Source organism: Pungitius pungitius, chromosome 3 (assembly GCF_949316345.1).
Source record: "Pungitius pungitius chromosome 3, fPunPun2.1, whole genome shotgun sequence".
In the NCBI taxonomy this organism is placed as follows: domain Eukaryota; kingdom Metazoa; phylum Chordata; class Actinopteri; order Perciformes; family Gasterosteidae; genus Pungitius; species Pungitius pungitius.
In genome coordinates, this window is record NC_084902.1 from 19,007,086 (window position 1) to 19,022,971 (window position 15,886).

Here is a 15,886-nt window from a genome sequence, read left to right on the forward strand (position 1 = left end):
TGAGGCGAAAAGTGTTTCGCAGTCTATCACAGGAACTGGCATTGTTTACTTCCCTCCAACACATCATTTGCTCTATCTCGCAGTCACAATGATTCTCTCTGTCTTACTGTCATACACGTTTCACAGCATGAAAATCACAGCATGCCTCATTTAACTAGACAGCTGTGTGCGCATGTGTCTGTACAATCCCGTATGTTTCTTGTGCTGAATTGTGTTTTTTGTCTATTTGCTTTGATTGGGGTGTCAGTCGGTGTTTGGATACATCTGTTATAATATAAATCTTCCTCTTGTTGAGCTGGTTATCAAACATCTATGTAGTGTATATTGTTTTAAAACCTATTTACACTTGTATTGACATGTGGATATGTGCTAAAGCATACAGATTTGTTTTTTTGACATTGTGGTTTTTCAAATTCATTTTGGTATTCAAATTTTTGTATTTTTATTTTGCAACAAACCTGTACCATTTATTGTATTATTGATAAATTGTTTTCAACCTTTGAAAATATTTGAATTTGTTTTTGTATGTCAGTGAATACTATTCGCAAATATTCTGCCAAAGTTGGAACGGTTACACATGATAATCTTCTGTATTTGTGTTATCTTTGGTGCTCTTCTCACTGGTGCTGTCTCATATAAATATAATAATGATCAGACATGAATTTTAACCACATTTTTCATCAAACATCGATCACATTTATGAGGTCAAAACTGTAATTTGAATAAAATCCAACCAAAACCCACACTGGTCCTCAATTTTGCAAAATCCTATGAAACCTCAGTCCCTTCCACAGCAAAGCAGAAAGAAGACCTTTTCAGGGTCTTTGTTTGAAAGATGTGGTTAAGATGGTGAATTGGAATGAAAACGTGGTTAGGTTCAGGAATGTAATGTGGATGTGTAGATGTGAAGTTTAACATGATTAAAAAAACCCTGGGTTAAAGTCTTGTGTTTGTGTCAGTCCACCCTGACGTCCTCCTAGTACAAACCTTGTTGCTCAGCATGTCTATCAACCATCCAACGTCACTTTTTCTTTCCTTGTTATCATATTTTCTACGACCACTAGAAGTTGCTGCCCGGAAATCAGGGGTGAGGTCTGTATTTAAATGGTGAAAGAAGGAGTCAGATGTTTTATCTAAGTAAAGGTATCAGCACTACATGTGGAAATAGTACTAATTAAACTAAAAGTCCAAGATTCAAAACTTGACTTAAGTAAAAGAATAAAAATAAGTAAAATAACTAATAACTAATATTACGTGCAGTAAAGTAGACTCCAAACTGTAATGGAGTAAAGAATAACATATTATGGAAGTAACTCAAATGAAGTACAAGTAACTCAATTTGTACAAATCTACAGTACTTGAAAACCAAAGCATTGGCTCTGCTCACTCTCATCTTGGACATTTTATCCAATAGTTCAGAAATCCTGAACTATAGAAATAAACATTAATGGTAATTGTACACCTCTTCTCGGTTGATTATGTTCATTTGTGTTTTGTCCTGTTCAATACCTGATCCCTGTGCTTCCATCCTTTTCAATGCAGAACTTGGACGTTACACAACCCAAGTCTAAATCAGATGAGATTAATGATCTGATTAAAAAAAGAGGATAACAAATTGAGATGATCTTTTCCAGATCGTATATTAAAGAAAGAGGTTGCTGTCTCCTTCACTGATAGTTAGAATACATTTAGTGACATGACTGAAGTGGTAAATGCTGTCCACCTGATGGCAGTGTGACTCCAGCTCTGAAGCTTCCACTAAATCCTCCTTTGTTCTCCTTCCAATTTATTCTCTCCTGCTGCCTTATTTTTCTTGCAACATCTATGAGAGGAAAGAAAAAAAAGGAGAAAAAACTATCCCCGGGTAAAAATAAATAGCCTTTCACAGTTAATTTAATTGACTATTTTGTGCAAAATCGAGGTAATTCCTCCTCGGCAGCAATAGCAAACAAGAATAGCAATGCCGGCCAAACAGAGAAAGGCTTTAATCTGCTTCAATCACAGAGGAGCCACGGCTAAAGTTTGTTCAGATATTGTGCGGCACCTGTTTTCTTAATTGTTGTAACATCTCTGCAGAAGAATAACGCCCGCTCAGTGGAGCAAAGGACAAAGGCAATGATGTAAACAATTTAACGTTCTGCAAGAGGAGTTCGAGAATAGCAGAGAGTAAAGGATAGAAGGATGAGTAATTTTAAATATATCTTTTATGTACCTTTGTATTGCATTACTCAAACGTTGATTACAATGTGTATTTACATTTTACAAAGCTGCAGTTCATTAAGTTCCTTCATCAGGGGCCTTCATGATTCAGTACCTGGGAATTATTGTGTAATAGCAAAATCTTAAGGAAACATCTACTAAATTTCTTTGTTAATTTCATAATTTAAGGTGTGAAATAGTCTCCTTTTCTAATTTCAGAGGTTCAGAGTTGAGGTCAGTGTCCAGAAGTGGCCCTTATCCCCCACTCTTACTTCTTTATCATCTTTGTCTCCCGCTGGGTAGATGCACGTGTGTGTGTTTATCCGTCAGTGTCTGCCTGTGAAACAGAGAGCATGTCCGTTGGAGGTGTTGCTGTTCTCGCCTGTCCTGCTACCTCCAGCTGCGTGTCTACCGCCCCCCGCAGGCTGGCAGAGGTTACCCCATGCTGACCTGTTTAATTGTCTGCCTGTCCCAGGGCCCACCGACGAGTGTGTGTATCTTCCCGCTGCGTCGACCAGGACGAGGTGCAACATATACACACACAAAATTCATGAAAGAGGCAAGAAACATAAAAAAATAAACACACACACGGTGTCTCTGTGAGGTACTGTCAGGCACACATTTTAAGTGTGTGTCCCATTAAAAAGTGCTTATATCAAGGAGCTTCTCTAAAGTCGGCCTGTTGTTTTGAGTGTGCAGAAACAAGTGCACTCTACCGCCCACAGATTTAGAAACTGTAGCCCCACACAGGCAGCCAGAGAAACAACGCAGAGAGCTGTGGCTACACAGTGCTGTGTGCATTTGTGTAATGACAGGAACGTTTTTACAAGTGTTGGTTTAGCATTCATCATCAATCGGTAAAATATTGTACTGAAATTCATAGTCAGCATGATTTCAAGTTAGTCAGACTGATGGCCACTTACAAACAACTGTTTGAATGTGTCTTTTATCCAGGACAGTTGAAATTGTAGACTAAGCATATGCTGCAGAGGACAAAATAACCTAATCAACTTGCAAATAGTTCATTTTCAAACTTGGTGGTGAAAAACCACCTAAACACTGTTTGGTAAACATGTTGTGTATAGTGAAAATGTTTCAGGCTACATTCAGAAAAAATGTATTGTATTCCATTTTATTTTCTTAACCCTATCAGATTTATCAAGACAGGCCACTATTGATGGTTAAATTATGTAATTCAATCAATCACTCATTAAGCTCATGAACCTCTGTGTGGCATATTAAAAATGCAATTCAGTCGACCTCTGAATGCGAAAACGTACAATGTACAAGTTGCTGCCACTTCTAATGAGGACGTCCCACGACAGGAATGAGTGCATTTCTGATCATATGCTTTTACTCTTTCGTCTTTTGACACATAACGCTTACTTTTTTAGACAAGAATGTACATTTGATGTTTGAATGCTATTGTTTTTGAGGTGGAGCTCTTCAGATCCCCATTTCAACAGTAGGAAAAAATTTACTCGGATGTCAATAAACAGAATGATGATATCCACATTTGTGCGTATACAGTTGGATTATTTGTGTAGCATGTATTCTACACAGAGATCATTCATGTAGAGTAAAGAGAGGAAGTGTGACATGAAAAATAACTCAGTAAAGGCTAAACCAACTTGCACCTCCTCACAGTTTGTAGCAGCTTGTCAGCTTGTTGAGATATTAATAGATTATACATGTGTCTGACAGATTATGATAAATGAACGGATCATTTTGTATGTCTTGGCTCAAAGAACAATAATATGGATAGAAGTTGTAAACAGCATTGCAACATCACTGAGTATCCACTAAGAATCAAATTAGAATATTTAACAAGTTATGTGCAAGTGGTAACTGTGCAAATTATAGCCAATTAACCTTATTGTTCAGAACTGATACTGCCTGTACACTGACGGATCATATGTTTTACACATAAATAGTTACATGTGTAGTGTATTCAAATATAAAACCAATGATGTAGCAGAAAAAGGCTCCCTGGTTTAAGTAGGCCAGGGGCCAATTTAAAGATTCATTTTTGTCACGCCCGGGAGGAAGATAGGAAGCAGGCGCAGGGTTCTCAGGTAGGAAAGGAGATCTTTATTTATGCAGCGAAGGTCCTCCAGACAGAGTCTAAAGCGGGCTATGAAATTATCCCAGGTCACACTTCTTCCGATAAAATAAACCAGGAAGAAGTGTGGCTATAAAACTATCAAAAAACAAAATCACTCCGCTCTAGGAGGAAAACAAAAAGGCTTTTAAATTTATCAAAATAACCAACGCACTCTATTGACGGAGGCAACGTCTCAAAAACAAAATCACTCCTTATAGAGGAAAACAAAAAACTTTTAATCTTATCAAAATAACAAACGCACTCTTTTAGACGGAGGCAACGTCCCAAAAACAAAATCACTCCTTCCGGAGGAAAAACAAAGAACTATGAAAGATTAATGTTGCATCTAACCTAGGAATACAAAACTTAAGCAAAACCAAAAACAACCTGCGTGGAGGTGAAGGCACTGGGCCGATCGAAGATCCTGAATAACAACAAAAAGGAACCTGTGACCAGGCAGAACGAGGTAGAACACATGGGTAATGACGAACACACTGGCACAGGACAAAGGGAGACGCAGACTATTAATACACATGGAGGGGAATGGGGAACAGGTGGACACAATCAGGAATCAGGGAAGACAATCAGACTGGTGACACATGAGGAAGGGTAAGTGACCTGAAACGAGAGGAGTTATTATTTCAAAATAAAACCGTAAATGACAAGACAAAATGCCCCACAGAGTAAAACAACAGACAATTTCACCGCGGTGGGACAATTTTGAAACAGACTTTAGAAAGTGCCTCAAAATTCAGGATTCATGTGAAGTTTATTAACATGGATTTAATGGCCCAAATGTAAATAAAATAATGATCAAATTAATTTCTCAAAAAAGAGAACGTCATTTATCTATGTGCCTTAAAGAAACATGTACAGACATTGTGTTGACTACAAAATAATAAAAAGAATGAAAAAATGAAATAGCAAACCAAAGATTTTCAAAGATTTTCTGCATCTGCTCGACGGTTATCTGCCTACCGACGTGGACGCATGCATGGAGCCGGATCTTTCCGGTCATATGTCAGAATTATATAGATAGAATCCTCCCCCCTTGCTGAGGACAAGCCTCATTATCTGGTATGAAGAAGTGATAATGAAATCCAATCTCCAGGCCACAGTGCTGACCGAACACTCAAGACCGGCTATCGGTTGCAGACTTTACAAACATAGTCAGTCCCAATGCCATACACATTCACAGGCATAAACAACTTGGACAACAACTATTTGGCTATGTATTACAGTCATGCGAAAAGTGTAAGGCTTTACATAGACAAAACTACAACAGTTTATTTGTTCCATATTGGTTAATATTCTTGTGGCATGCCTAATGTTGGTTCAAAATTAGCTTGAAAATTGAAAGGAATCAAATGAAGAGAGCACAAAATGTATTATTAAGGGTTCAGCCAGTTGAAATGTTGATAGACGGAGGTTAGATTGTGACCATTCAGCTAAAACCTGCAAAGAAGAGGATATGTCAATTTGGTTCAATAAAACATCCTTAAGTAAAAAATAAATCGCAGGGCAAGAACTGAGGGATAGGAACTTCTTGAGTGATTGAAGAAGCACATCTGTGTCCTGAAGAGAATGACACCTGTTGAGTTGGAACTTCTTCCTATTGATCAGTGTGACTTAGAGCAGAAAAACAGAGCAGTAGCACTTGGTTACAATGAGTGAGTGCTTAAAAAAAAATTAGTATTAAGAGTCAAATAACAAGATCATTTGTCAATCTGAACATATTATGTGGATCAGATACTAAGCGTGATGGTTATAAATATGTGTGTTACAAAGATATTATAATACAAGACAAGATCTGAGAAGGCAGGATAGACTGTTTAGAAGAAGTGGACGCAGTTATAGTAACATTGGTTTGTGGATTTGATTACAGGCGTTGCCATCTTGGCTTTTTGCAACAGACAAATCGAAGACAGCATATTTGGTACGCATAGGAGTAACGTAGAGACGCCATGAGGCTGTGGTCACAGCAACAACCTGTCAATCACAACAGCCCACTAAATGCGTTCTTTGTGGATACCTGGATACAAGTTATTGCCAGATGTAAACAGGGTCAAGGAGGCAGATTTCGTTTTCTACTTTTTAAACCACTGACTTCAAATACATTTTTGATATCGCAGCAATCTGTTGTTTTAGCAGAAAATCCCCAAAAGAAATATGGTCTAAATCAGTATAAAATCTATACGTTGTGTCATGGTGGAGGAGTGGATACTTTTCAGCAGGGCTGTGAAGTGAGAGCTGAGAGCGATGTCATAGTGTTTCTGTCGCGGATCATAGATGCTCAGCCACCCCAGGGCAACGCAGGGCATCCGGATGAACTACAGGCCAGGAGAGGGAGGCTGACATGTTTCTTAACTGTGTGTGTGTGAGTATGAGCGTGGAGATCATGGGTGTGTGGGGGCTATTAGTGGGAGGTGTGTGACTTGGGGGGTGGTAGTGGTTGCGGTAGGGTGGATACAGCGGGAGGGTATTTATGTGTGTGTAGGTGTCTGTGTGTGTGTGTGTGCCTTTGCACTTCCATGCCAGCCCCCAGGCCGGCCCCATAGTAATTACACACTCCAGTGGCTGGACTGGGAGGGAAATTGAAGGCCTGGGCAGGAGGCCCCAGCTGCCTCGGTCTCCCTTCCCATCAGCCTGCTGCTGATTGAGCTTGCCTAGCACACACAACCACACATACACACACACGCACTTTCTCTCACACGCACACACAAACACATATTATCTACACACACACACACACACACACACACACACACTGAGATAGCCATGCCCACACATGCAGACTTTTCACTCTATTTCACTTATGCATACACAAGCACTGTCTCCCTCTCTCACCCCCCACACACAAACACACACAGGCACACCAACAATCCTCAGAGGAAATTCTGCTTTGTGTTGCGGTAATGAGATTCTCACACAACCGTTTTTTTTTTTTTTTTACCAGCCCTGGCCAGTGAAGGGTGGGACTGAGTGAATGAGGGATTGGTGTTCATGTGTGTGTGCATGCATGTGAACAGCATTTGTGTGTCTTTTGTGGCAATATGAGCTCATCCAGCTTCTCTTCTCGATGATGACATCCTTAAATCAAAATACCTCCTCCTCCATCTCCATCATTCAGACTGAGGAGGTCCAGGTGGCACAGGGGGGAAAAAGAAAAAAAGGATGGGATCTTGAAATGACATCTTAAAACAAATTCAAAAAAGTCTTGGTTTCATTGATTACCTTGCTTTGTTTTTCTTTTGAAAAGGTTCATCCACCACCATCATGGTACATACATGGTAAAAATGCCCTGGTCTGTACCCAAGAGGTGTCATCCCTGATCAAGGCAGTTAGGAAGGGTCGAGGGGAGAGAGGACATGTGGGTGGCTTCAGGTAAGCTTCTGTTTCATAACAAAATTGGTATTTGTTCCTCATTAAGCACTTTCCTTATCTGTTGAACAAACAATGCCAGCTCTTTTCACTCCACAGCAGTTGAGTTCCCTTGACTGTTTGAAGGACTGATACTCAAAAGATTGATTAAAACTGCCACATTCTTTTCAGCCACAACCATTATCATTTAGTGCTATGTTTTCTAATACATATTATACTGGTTTGTCATTATTATTGTTCAATAAAATGTTTTGTGTCCGAGACAAGAAGATTTCAGGTAATAATATAATTTCTGGATTGCTCATAGAAGCTGACCGTGGCTAATCTTATCCGCCTGTATTCATATTATACAATTTTTTTAGAGCCCAAGCAATAATCACTACAGCTAGTCAAAAGGAGTGCACATGTTCTGTCAGAAAATAGAAAAAGTAAGAAATGACAAACCCTTGAAGTGAAATGTTGGGTAGTATAAAAAATGATTTGTAAAGACCTGAAACGTGCTTGAGTTAAGTAAACCATCACGCCGAATATCATGCATATGTGCCTCTAAAATGAATAGAGTGAAGGCTATTTAAAAAGGGCTTTACGCTCAACCATCCGTTATCAACCCTATTTCTAGCAGCAGCATTAGCAGGCAGCAAAGCTTTAATACGACCGTTTGCGCTGCCTGCCTGCCTAGCAGTAAACTGAAGACGATGCGTGACTCTTTCCATTGTACATGCAACAAATCTACTTTTTGCAAAACATTACTTTAGTGCATTATCAGTAATTGTGTACACATTGAATGCAAATAAAATATTAGTTTCAACACATGGATTCTACTTGTACATTTGCAGGCCGGCTATTCAATGTTACAGAAGAGTCCTCTGTGTGTTTGGCTTATGCAATGTTCAAAGAATATACTAAATGAAAGCAGAAAAAACATTAACTGAACACACTTGTTGGTGTCCCCTAACAACAGAGCCTGTCACTTGTATTGAATATATGGCTTTGATAAAGTCACTTCATTCACTCTCCTCCTCTTCCTCTAGTTCAACCCACGACTCTTTGCATGCAGCAAGGGGCGGCAGAGGGTGTGCGGCAGGGAGGAGGCAGATTGTGCTTGTGTGTCAGTGTTAGTGGTGGAGGAGAGGGAGGCTGTCGCTTTGAGGATTCGTCCCGCTCGCCTAGCTTGCATGGGTCTTTGAAGCTGTTCGATGACCGCACAGGGCAACAGCACCGCGGGTTGGGGGGAGACTGGTAGAAGTGGTGGTGGTGCGGGGGGGGGGGGGGGGGGGATTGGAAGCCTGTCATTTGTATACAGCTGTTTCTTTCATCTTGTTCAGCTCCCCTCCCTCTCCTCCTCCTTCTCCTCTTCCTCCTCCTCCTCCTCCCATGTCTCATCCTCTACTCTCTCCTCTTTTATTCATCTGTTGCTGTAGCTTTGCGCCATCTCCGAGAGCTCCCCAATCTCTTGAAGAAGTTGTGTGCTGCAACCTGGTGAGCCGGAGCATGGAGCAGGAAGGGGAAATAATTGTGTGAGGTGCCAACACAATGGCTTTTGCTAAGATCACGTTTGCATGGGGTCAGATTGAATTCTTATGCACTGCCCATCTCATTCGAATGTTCTGATGATAACACTGAATAGCCTTAGCTTTTGATTGTTGATGTATTGCAACAACAAGAGGATATGATGTATTTTTTCTGTCGTATTGTAATAGGACACACTAGCAGCCCCAAGCAAAGAGAGAAAACCCTGCTGGAATTATTCTGCAATATGGCTGGTATTCCTAGAAGGGTGAACCTACGGAAATGCCAATGAACCAGTGGTGGCTGGTCCATCGAGGGCAATGGGGCGTGGTCCCCTCATGAGCGACACGTGTATTATATACCCGGTAATATTTGTAAAAAATTAAGATATTTGCGCGAAATATATGCTTTTCCTGCCTCCTTGCCGCTTGTCTCTGGGCTAGGGCTGTGTCCCAAAGCGGCCGGTCTAAGAAGCATTTAGACAATCACTGATGAAGTTAATGAGTGATATAATAATTTCACCGTCCTAAAATACATTGAGATTTGGGCATAGAACTTTTCCGCCCTACACTGCGCTCTCGTAGGGGCGAGCCTCGCAACGCGCCGTTTGACAACATAACAAGAGCGACCAAGAAGACCCGACCCAAACTCGGTATGAGAGAAGAACTCTGCCGGAGAAACTAGAGGTAAAACAGCTGGACCCAGATCAGCCTGACCTTTCAATCAGAAAACGGAACGGCAGGAAACGAAGCCGCACACATTTTGCTTCTGTAGAGACTTCTACACCTGGGATGTTTCGCTAGCTAGTTAGCCACTTGCTAATGCCGTAGATTACCGCACTGCGCGCATGACGTGGCCGTGTTGCTACCTTTGACAGCCCCCTCTGCTCTTGCTGCTCTACGCACGGACCAAACATGCCTTAATGTGTTGCTGTGCCAATTAGCAGCAATTAACACAAGCACAGTGAGCACCTGCGTCTAGAGCTCTGGCATCTGGGTTGCGATATCGCAAGTATGTTGTTGTGATATCAGAATAAGTGCTGGAACACTGCAGCCATCCCGCCGGGCGCTTGTGAGACTGGGTCTCGTTCCCAGGTTCAATGTGAAGTATATTATTGTACCATGCAGAACTTACTAATCCAAATCATATATCTTACTTATCTGGTTTATAAAGGCAGCCTAGACATCAGTTAAACATCTATTCTATTCACCTAGTCACATATGAATGAGTTCCACCACCTCTGTGCTCGTCACTGTCCGTGTTATTGTACGTGATGTTTTGCATTGTTTTCTGAGCACCCTGGACGGGTTGAGAGACTGCCCTGTACAAACAAGCCGAGTGGGTGTTTTTTCACAGTGACGCCTGGCTCACCAGACACACAGGGCGGGATATCGATCGGCTGTCGCTGAGTATGCAAAGCAGCAGTCCGAAGAAGATGCCAGGAAGACAGCGCTGGCAGATCAGAGAGGAGAGAACAGCTCGTATAAAACACAAGCAAGAAAGGTGGGGAGGCAGCAGAAGTGTGTTGGAGAATACAAACTCGTAAAAGATGGAGACACTAATCCACACTGTGAGATTCAATTTCAACTCTAAGCTGGTGTTTATATTGTCCCAATTTTGTCAGTGTTAAATCAACACTCAACGAAGTGTTTATTAATTTAACTCGGAATAAGTGTCAAAAGTAAATCTGCTCGTTGTTAAATACGACGTCATTTAGCTAAAGCAACTTACATTGCATTTTTAACACATGGTGTTAAACACATGGTGTTAAAAATGCCCAGGCTCTGCCCCCCCGCGGCACCCGTGAATTCTTAAGCTAAAAATTCCTAAACCAAATCCCTTTCATTCTCTATGGTAGTGCTAAACCACTACGGATGTAATATATCTTTGGCCACATGTGGCGCTGTAGTGCGGGCCGAGTGATTACCCGGATGTAAAGAGGCTAGAGTCTAGCCGGGAAAAAGCACCGAAGAGACGGTGCACCTTTACCGGACTTTGCGCTGTGTGGAAGTCACGCTGTAAGTACATGAAATGTAATGTGTAATAATTATCAGCGCCGGTGCTCCGCAGACGCACACCACGCACTGCGCGTAGGGCACCAAGTGCCTGGGGGGGCATCAAAAAATCTGGGACGTGAAAAATCATCACAGTAGGCTACTAGTATAAATAACAAATAAAATATGTCTAAAGCATGCTAATATGCAAAAGCAATACAAAAGTAATAGGCCTAGACCAAATTAGTGGAGAAAAAGGGGAACCTCTTGTGCGGCCCCCCTCCCCCCACCTCCCAGTGGTTTGTTGATTATGCCTCAAATCTCAAATGTGGCAGTTAGCTTTGAAATGGCTTCGAAAAGGCATCAAGACTCGGGGGCGGAGAAAAGAAAAAAGAAGAGACAGCGGCATGATGCTTGCGCGTCGCTCTCAGGTAAGACAATGTTTTAAATCAGGGGTCCTCAAACTTTGTCTTGTGAGGACCGTTGCTAGCGGTCACCGGGCGGCCGGCTGGCCACATATATACTCGCGCTCATAATGTCCGCACGGATCGCCGTATTCGGTACTCATCCGCCCGAAGTTTCTGTTACCCTTACCGTTTTTTGTTATCATTTATGTTTTTGTTATCATTGATGTTACTGTTATCGTTTCTGTTACCGTTAGCAATAAGACTATCAATCATTCCTTAGGTTGCTAGCTAGCTAGCAATGGTATTTCTGATTATGCTTAAATTGGGCCTGCTATTTCTTTTAGCCATCAGAGATATAGTCAGGTAACGTTAGCCTATTAGCCTAGTTTGCTTTGCACTTCAGGACGCTTGGCGTTGGTTATCAATTATGTTCAAACAATCTTATTGTGTAGTGAAAAAGTAGCCTAGCTACAAGTGACACTTTCACAACGTAATGAAATGATGAGTGGGAAACGGCTCTTGGTAAGGTTAACTTTGGAAAAACCCTACGACTGAACGTGATGTGATTAGGGAACATTTAAGTGGTCTGGCTGTCATCAGCATCAATGGGGATGTGGCTCAGAAACTGTCATATGATGACAGCTGATTTTGCAGCTAAGAAATGCAGGCGTGTGCCTCTGTAGGGCCTTTGACAACTGATGGTAGTGAAAATGTTTGTAATATAGTTCTAACGGATAGCAGAAGGGTCTCTTTTATAGAGATGGTAAAGTAAATTCTACTGTGCAGTTTGTACTTATGTATGGTTATTTGCACTTTAAAATTTGCACTTTAATATTATTATTTGTACTTATTTATATTATTTACTGAAGAAATGTGCACATTATTACTTACACAGTTATATACTTGAATACTTTCTGCGTTTACAATGTTCAGTTCCAAATCTGTGTTTAGTAATTGTGGTGGTATTTGGTATTTATAATTTTATCTTTTATATAATTTATTTCTTTTAATGTTTGTTTATGTAAATTATTTATGTTTAGATGTTATTTGGGGAATAAAGAGAACCTAACGAAGACATTCTGAATGGTTGTTATTCCTTTGGTGGTGGTGGTGGTGGTTGGTTGGTTGGTTGGTTGGTTGGGGGGGTCACCACCAAGCATTTGTGCTTAGGGCACCCAAATGGCTAGCGCCGGCCCTGCCTGCATCCTAAGAATATTCACAAATAGTGTTAATCAAAGTCTTCAAAGTGGTTTCCTTGTTGTCAATTAGAAACCAGTGCACTGTTTTCTGACTAAATGTAGGGAGCATTCAAGTGTACAGCTGCAGTAAAGTGAAGATGTAAAGTTACCTTCTTGCGTCAACTTACTATCAATAGTAATAATTGTGAAAGACACCGGTGTAAATCATTAAACAGCACATTTATTGAATATTACTTGCAAGCGGGAGACACAAACAAGTGATGCATTGATGCTACACAAAGGTTTTCTTCCCAAGGACTGGAATATGTAGCTGGAAGATAAACATTAAAACTTAACTTAACATTAAAAAGGCCTTAGGGAACACTGAGTGATGGTAATCATCTTTAAATGTATGCCATCATGTTGTTCACCTTAGGGCACACATTTACCTCACAAGTTCACTCTAGATTATCTGGACATTGACACACAAACATCTTGACCATCAGCAGACCCTGAACACAACGTGTGAGAGAGACATGTCATTCTCTCTGTTGTCTAAGTCAATATTACTTAGACAACAAAGACAAAACATTATTTAAGTTTTTCAAACAATTCAGAATTAACTAGAAGTAACTAACTTGTAGGTCACGCCCTATTACATTAAATTATATGTTTATGATTCTGTAGGTCAGAAGGACTTATTGTACTCTGTCTTCTGTTTTTATAGATGCCACGTTGTCCGTCTCTGCTGTCCTCATCAACTGGACCTTTGTACACAGGAAGGAGACTGTTTTGTCCATGTTGAATTTTCAACATTTTTTTTGAGTTTTGAAGCCATTACACTGGTTTGAACTTTAGCTACATTACATCCTGTGAGTGAATTCTAATCATTGTACCACCCATCAAATTATGCTGATCATAATAAAATACTGTTTTCATGTTGAAAAATAGCTAAAATGATTGTCATGATGATGCAAATGATTATGTCAGGGGTACGTTACCTATATTGAGACATCACCTGAGTACAGCCAGGTGTGTGTAGAGAGGGCGAAAGGACAAACTATTTCCACTAAAATAGTGATAACCAGCAGACAGTAAAGTGAGGTAAACATTAATTTATTTGTAAAAAGCTCTTCATCATTCATGTGTCTCTTTGCCCAAGAGTCCAGGAGAACAAGGTGTTTCAGCACCTTAGACAGTGGCAACAGTGCTGCACATTTATTGGCTGTCAGTGAGTGCCAGGTATCCACAAATGGCTAATAATAAAAAGGCTTATTTTTCTTCAAACAAACAAGTACAAAAACAGTTCATGTGTACACTCTGTTGTAAAGCAAATACAATGAAAATAAATAAAGATTTCTCCCCGTCCGAGAATCGAACCACGGTCTTCTGCAAAATTAAAGCTGCAATTTGATTGGCTGTCAGTGAATGCCACCTATCCACAACTAGCCAGCAGTTGGGGGTTAGGTGTATTGCTCAAGGACACTTTGACATGGGACATGGAGCAGCCTAGGTTCAAACCACTAATCTCGTCTTTCCCGGCACACACTGTCCAATCCATGCGCCACAGTACATAGAGTCCTACACCAAGAAGTGTGACACTGTACAGTTACATTTCAAACCTAAGCTAAGAGTTAGTTTAACTCTACTAAGTGTTGCAAATGAATGTGATCTTGACACTGGATAATGACTCCAGCTCTTTCATACGATTGACTCTGTAAGAGTTTGCAGTGTGATTTCAACTCTGCACTTCAACACTTATGCCCAACACTGGAAAATGAACTCTAAGGATTTTGCTGTGCACACTCTTGTTTGAGTCTTCTCGGAGTGCAAAACTGAACCGTGACAAAATGAACCATTCAGTGACGTATGAATCAAACCGTTAATGTTAATCTGATACAACTCTCTTACACACAGGCCTAATTATTTGATAAGATGCCAGTGACATAAGAACAAGGGCTGCTTGACCATCACTTTTCATTTCTACCTATCCATTAGTAATATTCACAAGCAGAATTATTGGAAATGGGTAAATACGTTTGGAAATATGCTTTTCTTCCCCCAATGTGCAACGTGAACCAAAGAATGCAATACAAACAGAACTGTTGGACTTGTTTATCTGCCGTATGATAGAAATGTGATAAAAATTCCACGCATTCACACTACAATGACTGGCTCTATTCATTTGTGGATGTAATTGAACATTACACAGACTTTGTACTTGGCCAGGCTAACGTATGTTTATTGTCCAGTCTTAAAGATTGGGACGTCTGCGTCTCACACACAGCTCCAATGTGTAATGTCTACATAAGTTCAGAGCCGTTGCGCATGTGTGAACAAGGCCACACTAATTAGCAACCAGCCAGTTGCTAATTTCTTCAGTGGGCTCTTTGTTGGGACAGCATTGCGGCTTTATCTGCCTGAAGACGTCTGGCTGTTGATGGAGAAGATGGAGCAGATGAGAGCAGAGCATTGTCAAGTTGAACCCATGGATTTAAACATTAACAACATTGATATAAAATGGATGGACTGCAGTAAAGGCTCATCCATCTGTTATACTGTGTTTTGCATCATTAAGAGTACTTGATGTTCATCGACTGCTATTCCTGTTGTGTTCTAAAAATAAAGAAACTCCGGAAGGACAGAAGACATCTTGGATTGAAAAGTTAAAATCCAAAGTATTTAATAAAAGAAAAGGTGTTGTGCTAAAAAAGAACATCTCAGCTGAGGAGCCGCTGGTCTCTTCAATCAACAGGCCACAGGGCAGCCTATAGACCCATAGTGTTTCTTGCTCATACCAACAAACTCCAAAACAATGGTTGCCTACAGGTATTTATATGGGTCAGTAAAGGTGTGAAAGTCCACGCTTTTGGGAGTGGTCACCTGGTGAGTTGTCAGATTTCGAATGTCTCTCAATCAATATCAGTAGTGGTGCTATCAAGGTTGGTTACATTACATTTAATACATTCATAGCTGTACATTGGTATTATTCTATTGATTTCAGTTTTAAAATGACAGTGAATATTCTCATCACTTTATTGAGAATCATGCATCTGTGTTCTGGTGTACACTAAATGCATTTTATTAATTGTTAATTTATGCACTGGGTCGTCA